Below are 13,766 nucleotides of genomic sequence, written 5' to 3' on the forward strand. Positions count from 1 at the left end.
TGGAGAACACAGCCCTGATGGGATGCAATGTGTGTTTGCCCATAAGAGGCCCAGCCCTCCTCCAAGTTACGCAGGCCCCAAGAGATCTTGTTCTTCGTATGGGATGACCATGTGCCTAAGACGTGATGTCTTAGGGGATGTGAGTGAGGGCTGCTCCTGGGGTGGGTGCTGGGAGCACAGTGAGAGAGCGTGTGATGCCGTGCAGAAACACAGCTTAAGGTCAGACTCAGCTCTAAAGCTTCCCCAGAATCCCAAATCCTCTTTTTATATGAGTTTCACTCAAACACAAACAATTAAAGAATTTCATATTCTCCTACTATGGTGGAAAAGCCTGGATGCTTCTCTAAACTTTATTAAATAGCTCCAGAGAGTGCCCTAGATGAGGGTCCTGCTTGGCTTCAGACAGCCTGCATCTTTGTCTTTGGTGCAAATAGATCGGTTGCCGATGCCAGTTGGCAGCGGGGAAAAGAAATAATACAGCCTGTTGAAAAGAGGAGGGAAAAAAAAAAAAAAAAGGCAGCTCTAAGCCTCGTCTCTGCTTGTATGACCGGAAACATTTGACAAGGACCCCGGTCAATGGCAGCTTTTCAGAGACCTCTGCGTGGGCTATTGCACATCCCTGCTATCTGCCTCCACTTACGTTTCCTCTCCGAAGGACGACCCCCGTTCCAGCTTTCGAGCTTAATCGCCATACGTTCTGATGCCTGCCTGGAGCACAGGAGATGCATTTTGTAGTTTTAATTTTGGAATTCACCCCGTTAGTGGCAGCGGTCTGGTGGGATGGGGGGGGAACCTTCCCCTGGGCCGGATCTCTCTGGAGGCCAGCTGCTCTCTCATCGCCAGGAGTTTGTCAGAGCGTGCAGTATGCTAACATCCTGCCAGCTCACCTTTCGTAAGCTGACTCGAAAGCATTATTCCCACCAGTGCAAACAAGGCGTCTGCCACATGTCTGCTGGTTTCTCCCTGGTGCGCTGAGGCAAAGCAGCCCTTCCTTGTCAGTCATTGACCAAAGCTGTTGACTCTGGAACGGCTGACCGGCTGACTGTGCTGGTTGTAAGGGATGCCAAAACCTCCTGAAAGCTGGGGAGGCAAAGGTGTTTTCTTTTTAAATGAACTAAGCTGTAGAAGGAATTTCCCTGAGAGCTTGTTTGATATCTGGAATAGAAATAGCTTTCCTTCTCCATCTCCACCTACTCAACGCTCCGTCGCACCCAGAGAGCCTTCAGACACATCTCTCCTCTCCAGACTGCCCTGAATCGGAGCTCCTCTGTGTTTTGTTAACAGCTGACAAATACTCCAGGTGAGCCTGTCTCTAATGTGCTTGCTGGGTTATTGTAATGGCCTTAGTTTAGCCTAGGCAGTATATAGTAGTTGTAGAGCTCATTTTTTGTTGTATCAGGCATTTCTAACAGGGCTGAGCTGGAGGAGGAGGTTTGGTCCAGTTTGGTTAAAATCACAGCCAGTTTGAGTTGTCCATTAACACTCAGGTGTGGTACACCTCGTGTTACAAACGTGTTCTGTGCTTCCACAAGGAGCCACCCTGCTCAGTTCATCAGGGAGCTCCCCCCTTCCCCTTCTGACCCTGCTGTGCGAGAGGCATTGTGCAGACGGACACACAGCAGAACAACCCCACAGTACAAGTGTTTTTTAAAAACAAGCCTTGTTGAGAGGAGTGGTAAAGCAGCCCTACCTAAAGACACAGACAACACCTGGTGGCACCAATAATGCGCTGGAGCTGTGAGCCTAATGCCCTTTGGCTCCCACAGGAAACAGGACCTCTACCAGCATCCGTAAATAAATATCCCCCTGCGCCTTTATACACTTAAATACCTTTCCAAACCTGGCTCCTTGCCTGTTTCCCGTTCTCTGCTGTGGCTCCTTTACTTCTGCACAGCAGCGGGAGCAAGGAGCTGGGCTGTACAGAGGTTGTGTTGTGCTAAGTGCTGTGCAGGCACCGAACAAAAGCCCTCCGACCACTTCCCAGCATCTAGCTGCTGTTGTTTTAAAAGCAACCCTCCCTGGCTCTTTTCTTTTGTCTTTTATTCATTGTTTCCTTGCTTCCTTTATACACCTGGTGCCTTCCAGCTAGAATACCATTGCTGTGCTCCTGTGTGAGCCAGGCCACGTTGGTCACATGGGAAGGAAAATTTACCTGTGCCCAGCCTATCTGCAAGTGGTAAGCGTGGCGGGGCTCAAGCTGTGATGCTTGAAGCAAGGGTACTAGGGGTAATGCAGCACCACAAACTTAGCGTGTCAGGGTTCCCACTGGGACTGGGGAACGTCAGCACCGCTGGGAGATAGAAAATGCAAGAGTTTAGACCATGGAGAACTGAGCAGATGCAAACATGTGACACGACCAAAAAGCTGTGCTCCGAGAGAGGCAAATTACCCCAGCTGTGCCTGGCGTGGGTGGGTCGTGCTTCTCCCCTGCCTAGGCTGTTTGTTTGACAGCAGCTACCACAATGGGATTGTGTTCAGGTTTGTGTCAAGGAGCTTCATTTCTTGCATCTTGAAGCTTATCTAGGTAAAAATGATTGTATTAACAATCAGCTGACCTTGGGTTCAAGCTCTGAGTAGCAATTTCAATCCACCCTTGAGTTACATAAATCCAAGCTACTATATTTTAAAGAAAAAGGTCTTGAGCTGGTGTTTCTTGTGAAATCCCAAGAGGAGAAGTGTGTTTTCTAGGTGCTCTGGTGCATTTCAGGTTCATTTTGGGGCTCGGCATTTCATGGCAGCTGGTTCTCTGATTACTTTATATTAAGGACCAACTTCCAGTAACATCAGTGGGAGCAGGATTTTAGCTCTAAAGCTATTATTAACTAATACAGCACAACAATGCCTGGCTTTCGTTCTGTTTTGTTTTCTCCCAGGGTCGGAACGTGTGTGTATCCCATTAACTCTGTCCTCGCTGCTCTCAAGATGTTCCACACAAATGATTTTATTTTTTTTGTAAGAAAATATATTTTACTAGGCAGTTTTATGAGAGCTGACAAAATGCCTCGTAAATAACCCAGCAGGAAATATGGGGTAAATAAAATTTTTTACAACTTTATCATAAACCTGAGAAGTCTTTGGTTCCTTTTCGAATGGAATGAGCAAGGTATTTCATTAAAGGAAAAGACATGCTCTCTAAAGCCCAACAATTACAGACACAATGCCTTTTTAACCTGCAATTCAGTCAAACAGGTTTGGTGGCAGTGGAAAATGTAAAAGGCCCTGTTTTGACACTTTGGGTCATGCTCCCCACAGATAAACTTGTGCTGTGGGTTCCCTGCAAAGCAAATCTGGAGAACTGGTGTGCGCCTGACCTGCCCTGCATTACTCAGGACCTCCAAGGAACCACATATCTGGGGGAACATGCCCAGGACAGGCTGCAGTTTCGTGTTGCCTTTGTAAAACTCCTAGCACGGGGGGCTGTGGTTGGGCCCCTGAGTGCAAGGGGAATGCAAACAAATATGGTCCTCAGGTCTTCGGCACAGGCCTGAAATGTGATGATTTAGGTCAAAGACCAAGTGTCTGAAATAGAAACGCTTGGAACAAGCCTCAGTCCTTGAACTTTGCATGAAGGGGGAATTCAGCTCTCACCATGAGGATCTTTGACGTGTGATATTTTGGTACTGTGGGAAGATGGGAGGGGGTGTCTCTTTTAAGTCCTTTGCACTTGTAAAAATTCATGTTGGTATCCATGACTATTTTCTACTTAATGGTGAAAACAGATCTGGCAAAATACAACCTGTTCCTGGGTGTACGAGAGGTATGGAAACCACCTTCAAAGGGGATAAAATGCCATTGTATGCCTACTTGATCTGATGAAATACAAGAAAATAATCCGGAGTGGAGGTCTTCACCATTTCTAACACCTCTGGTTCTCGGATCCACCCTCCTTGCAACTCAGGGTTGGCTGAAATGGAGAAAGGACCAGTGGTGGGAAGGCTGAGCTTCACAGAACTGGCGATGTTCAGGTATGCACGTTATCTTCCCTGCGCTGGGAGCAGCGCTCCCCACCTCATCAGGGGAAGACTGGAGCGGTCTCCACCACCACGGTGTCACCTTGCTGGCACCACAGGTTGTACTGCACGGCAGTGGCCCCCACCTCTCCTTCAGGGCATTGTTGCATAAAGCCCACCACCTTCTCTTCCAGGCACTGTTGCATTCCCCTGCCCTGGCTCCCATCCCTCCAGGCTACAGAGCCCTTCTCCACCCAGCCACCCACCTGATCACACAGGTCCTTAGGACATCTCCAGCAACTTCCTGCAGGAACGTTGCATCAGGGAAATATTTAAAGCCTTTGTAGCTCTAATGCCTTGTAAATAGGAGGTAAGCCCACCCCACCCCACCACTCCTGAGCACTTTTGATGTTGGTTTCTTCTGCACTTTGGGAATGGGGCACCTTTGGGAGAGCTGGGTCCCTGCCCCAACAGGTCTGCGGTCCCACAGCCTGATCCCACACCAGCACTTGGAGCCCCAGCTGACATTGAAGCCAAGTCAGGGTGTCCCTTGGAGCTTTGCTTGTATAAGGGCTCCAGCCTCTGGTACATTGTCTGGAAAGCGCTGAGTAAATAGGAGAGACAATTATTGTAGCCCTTTCCCGAAAGGAAATTCCATATTGGCACCAACCAGCGCGTTGTATGGCAGAGCGCAGCCCTGACGGAGCAGGCTTCCCCGGCAGCGACTGACAGCATGTGGAGGGAAATTGGCTTTTCGGTGGGACATGTGCTTCAGTGAAAGCCCATATGTTAGGGAGTTATCTGTTGTGAATCCCCCAGTATTATCCCCACGCCTCTGTCACCGCCCCCCTGCCTCTGCCCTCCCCTCAGGCCCCCACCCCGACGCAGAGGTTAAATAAAATATCATTTCCTCCTGATTTAGCCTTTGTCTTTGGCAATCAAAATGCCCTTCAGGCCCCTGTGGAGTCAGCCTTCCAGGTCAGGGTAGGACATGGGAAACCCCTTCCCAGGCATTTCACTGCAGATAATGTCATGGCTGATTCATGAGATCATTCAAAGTGCTGCCTTCCGCCACGGCTGCTTCTTTTGGTGCTGATGCTTCTTGGCTTGGGTTCCCTCCCTGTGACAACACCTCTCCTGCTGGCTGGATTTTACAAACTGATTCCTGTGCAGCTGGGAGAGAGACAGGAGGGGTGCTCAGAAGGAGAAGAGGAATAAAGGGGAGTTAGGTCGGCTGCAGCAAGGCTCTGTACAGGGCAGGAACAGACTGGGAGCCAGCAAACCCTGCCCTGCTCCAGGAAGGGACAAGAAAGGGGGGAATGTGTATACCTGCCTATAAAGGCAGCACTCAGCATCACCTATGTGTCATTCCTCAGCTTCAGGGCGCAATACAAAACGATGGCATATATTCATTATAGTTCCTCTGATCTCCTGCTTGGCATCTCCCTGGAGAGTCCCACTAACATTAACACCCAATAGAGATCATGCTAGCAAAAGCACCAGTGGTGGAAAGGGAAGACCTATAAAGGTCAGTATATTCCCTTTATTTTACTATGGTCTGCTGTTATTTTAACCTCCCCTTGTGCAGTTTTACATACTTGGGCTGAAAGTGTAAAGAGGCAGCAGGGAGATGGAGAGCGCTGTCTTCACCCTGAAATGTGCAACATAGGTAAAATGAGGGGTGGGTGGGGGTGTTTTTGTCATTTGTGGGGACTTCAAGGTAAGTAGGGTGAATGCAGAAGGCATCTCCAGGGTCAGTGTCCATCCTACAGAGCCATATGCTGAGCTGGCTGGGTTTGTCCATTTAAGTGTGCAAACATGTGCATGTGAGGGGGCACGCTGCTGTTCAGCATCATGCAGGGATACATCTTGGGAGAAAATCAGGCTGGTGCAAACTGTCAGTTGTCAGCCGTCATCCCCAAAGCAGTGTTTGTTGGCATGGCTCAGTTACTGAGCTAACTGCCAGGCCTGTCCTAGGACTTGGCGCCGAGCATCTCCTCGCTGCCTGCTCTCTGCAGGAGGCATGGTAGGGAGGCAGGAAAAGGCAGGCACTGAGTAAAGGACAAGGTATGGGTTGTGTATGTGCATCCACCTTACCACGGGGTGATCCATGGGCCAAAGCACCCTGTATCTGTGGTGGACGGAGCTGTAGGGAATCAGCTCGCAGGAATTTAGGCATTAAGGCTGTTCCCTGCATTCCCTTGCAGAAATAGAGCCTTATTTTAAAATGTAAAAATTTTTATTCTCTAGTCAACAGCCTGCTAACTAACTACCTAAAGCATTTCAAAAAAACAAGACTTGAAAATCAGAGGGAGACAGCCCAAGTGGCGGAAGGGAGGGGAAAGCGCCTGAGAGCCGGGAATGGAGGACAAATGGCCCCCGCCCCGCGATGGTCCCAGCCCCCCATTCGCACCCAGCTAACATCCCTCCCTTTGGTAAACAGAGACAGGCAGGTTGGCACCTTGTCTCCTGCCACAAAGGCGCTGGCCCTTTGTTTCCCTGTGTGACTCCCTGGCAGATGGGGGCTGGAGGGTGCCTGAGGGGTCTGGTTCCAGGAAAGCCTCCAGTATGCAAAGCGTGCCCACAGGCAGGCAGGAGACTGATGGAGTTCCCCCTGCCTGCGGAAGAGCAGGGCGAAATAGTTTCTATCTCTTCTGATGGCTTTTTTTTTTTTTTTTTCGACTTTGAGAAAACATAATTACTCTGTAGTTTTCCTAACTGAGCCTCCTGTTTGTATAGGAACTGAGAGGGAAACCTGGGATTTGGAGCCAAACTTTATTTCTGGAGTGGTAGAAAGCCAAAATCCTGATGGCAGGAATGTGTGCATATCTGAAATACTTACAACCCTTGCGCAAACTTTCTTAAAAGGTTAGAATTTGGCTCAGGAGTCAGTGAAATGCAAGTTTTACAGAGTCCTAATGCATGCCGATCCCTGCTTCCAGCCCCAAGGGATTTGTTGGGTGTTATTCTCGTGTTTTCGGGGGGAGTGGGGGAGTGTTGACCATGGCAGACAAAGAGGAAATAATCCAGCTAAGGCCACAAGAGTCGATGAAAAGGCCATAGTTAGCTGGTCAGTCTATCTATCATCCACTGGTGTGTTTTAGCAAGGCCACTGCACCATGTATGCAGCTTAACCTTGGTGCATGTGCTGCCTCCAGCCTCCTACACCACAAAAAGCCAGGCAGTTTCTCCTCCATCATCCCCCGCTGTTTTACTGTATCAGCCCAGCTTAGCTGAGGCAATTAAATCACTGAAAATATTCATATTGATTTCTGCAGGGAAGGTGTCAGGTGCTGCATGGGGAGGTTCGTGGCAGATTTCCACACCCAGCTCGGATGTGTCCTTGTGGATGGGGAGTCTCTGCCCTGAAACCTGCCTCAGCCAACAGAGACTCGTCACGCTGGTGTGGAGGTCTCTGGCCAGCTAGTAACAGGAAGATGCCCACACTGCTGTTGGCATGATTTGTCCCCTTGTTCCATTATTTTCCTTCCCTACTCTGACCTATTATTAATGGACCCACCTTCTACCTAGTGTTTCTGTTTCCCCTGATATATTTGTGAAGGCCTCTTATTTTCCTTAATCCCTTTGGCTATAATTAACTCATTCTGCATTTTTGCTGCCCTTATCTTTTCCCTGCAAGCCTTAACTGACTGAATATTCTTGTTTGGTTGCCTCCCTGTTTTCCATTTCTACTAAAGGTTTTCTTTTTAATCCTTAGATCTCTGAGTGGGCTTTACACACTCTTATTTCTTGCATTCTTCTTCTTTATTTACTCTTCTTTTTCTCTCCCACTTTAGTTTTTGTGCCATATAAGGATACCATCTTCCTTACACCGGGGTAGATTTCAGGACAGTCTCATGTGGCACGTTACTTGCTCTATTTCTAAATTCCTCTCAATGCATTTGCCTTTTTCCTTTGGCACTACACCATTCTTTTGCAATATTGAATTTGTCCTTCTCACTCTGGAGATTCCCACATTCTCAAGCAGTTACCTTCTTTCACCCAACACCTTTTGTTCTACAGGAAATGTGGAAAGTAAAAATTACGTCTCATTTTATTTTGTGTAAGGTTTATTTTAGACCCAGTAGTGCCCCAAAATTAGCAGGACTGAACGTGGGCTCAGCTCTATACGGAAGGTGATCTCAAATCTCAGTGCCAAAACCACCTTCAGAGTTTGGGCCTTTTATAACATCCCGGTTTTTCTTCCTCTATGGGAGGAGGAAATTTGCAGCACATGGTGCAGTTCCAGTGTATTTACCTCAGGGAAAGGTGCCAGAGAGGTGAGAGAGCGTGTGGGGGACGGTGGAGGCCCGTCTGCCATCACAGGGCAGACACAGCCTAACTCAGCCGCCATTTTAGGCTGGAGAAGAAGAGGACTTTGGCCACGCTTTTGCTACTTGGTCCACTGATATCCCCTGCATCAGGAATGAACACGGTGAGAGGAAAGCTTTGCTGCTAACAAAGAGCTGTAAACAGAAGTGGTGTCTGCAGCCATGCTTTCCCTTCTCCAAACCCCGCGTGGGCACCCTGAGGAGCAGCTGCCAGCCGTGCAGGTATGCTGTGTGTGATTTGGTGGCTGGGAATGGTGATGAACAGCCCTTCTTTTGTCACCCTTTTTGTGGAAATGGGGTATAAAAGAGAGCCCTTGGCAGAGAGTTGCAGGTGAACTTGTCCCAACTGGTGGGACATTGCCTCTTGGCCCACACTGCTCATGCAGAGCGGGCAACCAGCTAACTGTGGATTGATGAGGGAAGAAGGAAAACCAAACTGACCATTTTTACCCCACTACCAGCTCCCTTTGTCCTCCCTGCCATCTTCCCCAGGCCTGAGCCTCCACGGAGGCATGGGCCATGCTGCTTTGACAGCAGGATGGCAGCAGGAAGAAAGTTTTATGAGGGGTGATGGATGGCTGCCTTTCCTCCTGAGGGTCTCCCTCCCTGGTGTCAGGCAGGTCCCAAAGGAGATAGGGACCGGCTGCCTCCTGCGGACTGTGCTCAGGCCATTTTACTGGCCTTGCCCCTTGGCATCACTCTTTGGAGCAGCCACCTTTGTTGTCAGCGCCCTTTGCTCTCCTCCGTCATGTTCTGCTGCTCTGACACTGTGGTTCGGCAGGGCAGGGCAGGGGAGGAAAGGAGGAAGAACTGGGGGGGCTGCTTTACAGAGAGGAAAAAAAAAAAAGAAAAAAGAGAAAAGGCAGTCATTTGGGGCCTGGGCATGGTGGTGGTTTCACCGCTTCCGTTGCCTGATCCACCTTGTCAGACACGCATGAGGAGACTTCTGAGAAACAGCCCTGGGCCGGCCCCAAGCGCTTCAGCGTAACTGTGCACACGTGTGTGCAAGCACACACCCCTGCACACGTGCTCCCATGCTGGGAAGGAGCCCACAAGGCCAGGCTGCTCCCCAGCACACACTCACGCCTGCACACCTACCACCCTCCTTCCACAAAAGAGGTTTCTTTCATTTCCTGCGAGAGGAGGAGGTGGGAGAAAGGGAACTCGAAGGCTGCAAATTCCTCAGCCACATATCTTGCCTCCCTCTCCTTCCTTATGCTGCCTGTCAGCTCCATGTCCAAGATCCGAGGCTCCCACTTCCCATACAAATAGGCAAGGGTGGACAACTGTGGTTTTTTGTGTTGTGAGAAGTTCTGTTGCTTAGGGGGGCAGGGGAGTGTTGTTGAAGCATTTGTGTCTTTTTTTTCTTCCTCTGTCAGAGCCACCTCAGGACTGCTCTAGTTCTATAGGACTAAGCTGCTGTTTGGCTGGTTATGATGGGCATGCCTTGTGCTGTGCTTATAGTATTTTTCCCCTACACCGTCCCCTTCTTACCCCAGGCCAACACCAGGAGGCTTGTCTTCATGCATATTGACAATTACCTTTTCCAAGTTTTTTCCAAACCCTGAAATACCCAAATGTGGCATTTCAAAGGGATGTTGTTGTCAAGCACCCAGCTTGTCACAAAACTGTGAGCTAGGGCCGCTAAAGCAGCAGGGGGTACCCAGGTGTGTTAGGTTCATCCTCAACTCTCCTAAACCTGAGTTACTTTCCCTTGTGAGTAATGAAGACAAGCATGCAGGAGGCAGAGAATGTAGCCCTGATTGTTTCACAGTTATTTGGTGCTTGCAGGCTTTCCCTTATTTCTACAGGGGAGGTAGTATTGCTTCTCCTGTGTCATAGGTGATGACATTAAGGTAGTGGGTAAGGTCTTAACTCTTTCCAGAGCTGCAACAAAGCAACTTATATCAGCCATCGCAGGGCTTCCAGGGCCTGTTCAGAGCATCTTGGTGCTGTGGTTCAGGTAGAGCTGCTGATGGTGTAGGGGGGAGTCCAGCTGGCACTCCTATTTCTTTGCCTGACGCTGCCTGCATAAACAAATAGTATCAATCAGAAACTCTGCCTGAAAGGCAAGTAGGTTTTGTCTTCGTCTAAGTAGGGGAAATCCTGTGCACGGAGATTTCAGGACCTGGTGGCTGGAGTGCAGAACACATGGAGAGAAAGTCTGCTTTTGCAGAACGTTTCCCAAGGCATCCAAGGACTCTCACAAAGCCACAAAGCCTGCCCTAAAACCACAGCTGCATCAAAAGAGGAAGAGTCCACAGCAGAACTCGGAGCATATTAAACCTTGCAAAATAGGTCTCTTTCTGTGGTGGGAGGTATGTGTATAAATACATACGTATACATACATGAAGGAAAGAGCTGGGTTTGTTCAGCGCTGGGGCTAAAAGTGAAAGCAGCCTGCAGGAACGCTAGGCAGGGCGGTGATTTCAGGCAGGGCACTTGTGCAGCAGAGTGACCCACCTTGTTGGCTCCACAAGGAGAATGACCGTCTGCCCAGGCCCTCTACACACTGTCATGCAGCAGAAGTAAGGGTATATGTCTGGTTTGTGAGCCACAGAGACAAAATCAGCAAGAATGTAAATGCAGGATTGAGACGTTACAAAGAGTGCATCAAGAAGGAGGGTACAAATGAAGAGATGTCCAGCTGGTGCCGCACACGTAGGCCAAAAGAAGCATAATTGCCATGGGGCACCAAGGAAGAACACACAGGAAAAAAAGTAAAAGGAGACTTAAAATGGAAGCCTCTCTAGCACACTGGTGCCATCTCCATTCCTGTCAGTCCTTACACAACAGAGTGCAGTTGCTGTTAAGGTCGGAGTTGTGCAGGCTCCCATGAAGGCAGTGTTCAAGGCTGGCCCCGGTGAGACTCCACCTGAGGTGGCTGCATTCCTGTGCATTGAGTCAGGAGCACATGGTTAACTCTTTCGAGGTTGCAGGACCTTTGCTGAGCAGGCGTGGGTCCCTAATGGACAGCTTTGCTGGAGCTGGAATGACACTGACCGAAGGGATCTCACCAAGGCAAGGAAATTCAAGGAGCCTGTGCCTGGACAGAATGCTGTGAGAGATGTTCCTTCATTTGGACAAACCTCTGGCCCGCAGTGTTGGTACATTCTTTGTGAACGTGCCTGTGGCGTGGTTTGCAGTCACAGCTGCATATTATGGCTGCTGCACGTACCTACCTTCAAGCTTTCATTCTTTACCACGTTGCCACAGCCCTAAGTGAGGGTGGTAAATCCTGCCTTAGCAGCGTGGGCAGAGGCACTAAGCCACCTGGATAAGCAGGTGTACAGCCCACTCTAGATCTCGGGATTCTGTACCTCGCAGACCAGCAGAGTTATGTCCTGTATCACTTCAGAAAGCACAGAAGAAGGAAATGCACTGGAGATCCCCGCTAGTATTATCTCAGTTCTTGTGAGCACAAGGTCAGCAGAAGAAAAGCCACTCCGTGCTATGTGTGGACTGCAGGCAGACAGGCTCTGCTGGGCAAGTCACAAACCTCATTCCCCGGTCATCCAGGCCAAGGTTGTGGTTGGAGCTCCCTAACCTCCTTTAGCCTGCACACCTATTCTTTTTTCCCAGGGAGTCAGGACAGGGCTGCTGCAATCCTCAAGATGGAAGGACCGAGGGGCAGCTGAGACCAGGGGTTACAGTAAGTAGTGTTTCCTTCCCTGAGATTATCTGCATCTCACCCTCCACTGGAGCAAAATTCACTTTCATATCCCTCAAAGTCAGCCTGCTGTGGAAGTGATGGAGAAAGAGATTAAAGCAAGCAGATAATGCAGTGGGGAAGCATTTCTTTGCATCCTTCCTGGGTAGAAGCATTGTCTGTGTTCCCATCACTAGCAGGACCAGCTGTGGTTTCTGGCAATGCCAGACACAGACATTACCCCACAGGTTCCTTTCCCTTTCATTATCCCTCTGGAGAACAGGACTCTTGTTAAAAAGCCTGGATGTATCACTGGGAGCCAGCTCTATTATCCTCCAGCCAGTGAAGCAAGATAGGCATACTCTCCCACAACCTAGGGATGCCCTATTATGATCTCTGACCAATGGGAGTATCTTTAATGGGATCAGAGCCTGCCCTTTTCCATATCCCAGTGGGACAACACCTGCCTACAAGAGAATAAAGAGGAAACCTGTTGTGATGGGAAAAAAAGAGGTCATTTTCCCCAGAGGGGAGCGAGGCTGTTTGATTAAGAGCATCTTTCTCCCAGCCAGCTCGTTTGTTAGCAAAGCAACCTTAATGCAAGAGAGAAAATCTTTGAGAAGCAAATGCCACGAGTCCAATTTGACTCGCCCATATACATAATGAGAAATCTTAGTAAATCGTTGCAGAAAAAGACTGTAGAACCAAAGGGGAAAATATTTCTGCCTAAAACCGGTATTTAAAATAGAATTGTTTACAAGTAAATTCACAGCGATGTTTGAAATGCTGCAGCAAAGAAATCTTACTAGAAGCTTCATCTCTATCTTGTCCTTCTCAGAAGACCTACCAGTCACCCACTTCCATATGTTTCTCTCCAGCCCCTCTGGAGACCCTGTTCTACGTGTGCACGGCGCCCCAGCAATGCCTTTCACCTGCAGTGGTCCCAGCCCTGGGGCAAAGAACCGGGATGGGACAAATCAAGCCACGTTGCCACAGTGGTGCTAAGCTCCAGCTCAGCCTGCACCTTCTTTTTCTCTGCCCCTTTCTCAAATCAGAGACCACAGGGCTTGGTTGCTGGTGCTTATCCCATGATCTGCCCAGAGCAAAACTGGCTTAGATGAGCATAGATGCAGGCTCTGAGGGGGTCAGAAGAAACTTATCTATGGCCCAGGTGCCACTTTGTGTCCCATGGCTCGTTAGTCCTGTTCAGAGCTGGAGTGGAAAGACTCGGGCATGGCTGGATGTCTTTGTGCATCCTAGTTTCTTTGCAGTTTGGGGGATTCTGGCAGAGGTGTAAACGTGAGCAAAACTTTATTCCAGTGGATGCGGCACGTAACGAGAAGTTCACCTTCAGTTAGAGAGGATCTTAATATGACCTTCTGTAAAAAAAAAAAGGGGGCATTGTTTTGAGTTGTTAAACAGCTGCTGTGTTCCACCCCGCTAATGGTTGCAATTCAGTAGTGAATAGTATAAGCCTTAAACAGCCGGTAAAATAATTTGGGATCTTTCCTTAGGGGGGGAAGCAGGCAAGTTACTCTACAAAAATAAATTATTATTCTCTCTTCCTAGGAAATGAAGTGTTCTCCTTTTCATCACCAAGTGGGCTGTCGCACAAGATCTCTTCCCGCCCTTCTGTGCTGGAAACAGCCCAGCGCTGTTTGTGCCGCTCTTTTGCCACCTTCACCTTCCTAGGAAGCAAGAGGCAGTTTCCATTTGGGTTCGTGCATCTTCTCTGTTTCCTCCAATGACCCCGGGCTTTTTCTCCACCTCATCCCAGGTCTTCTTAAAAAACAACCCTTCCCAAGCTGCTCATCTAGTGTTGTGCACAGGCACAAA

Source organism: Anser cygnoides, chromosome 10 (assembly GCF_040182565.1).
Source record: "Anser cygnoides isolate HZ-2024a breed goose chromosome 10, Taihu_goose_T2T_genome, whole genome shotgun sequence".
Taxonomy (NCBI): Eukaryota; Metazoa; Chordata; class Aves; order Anseriformes; family Anatidae; genus Anser; species Anser cygnoides.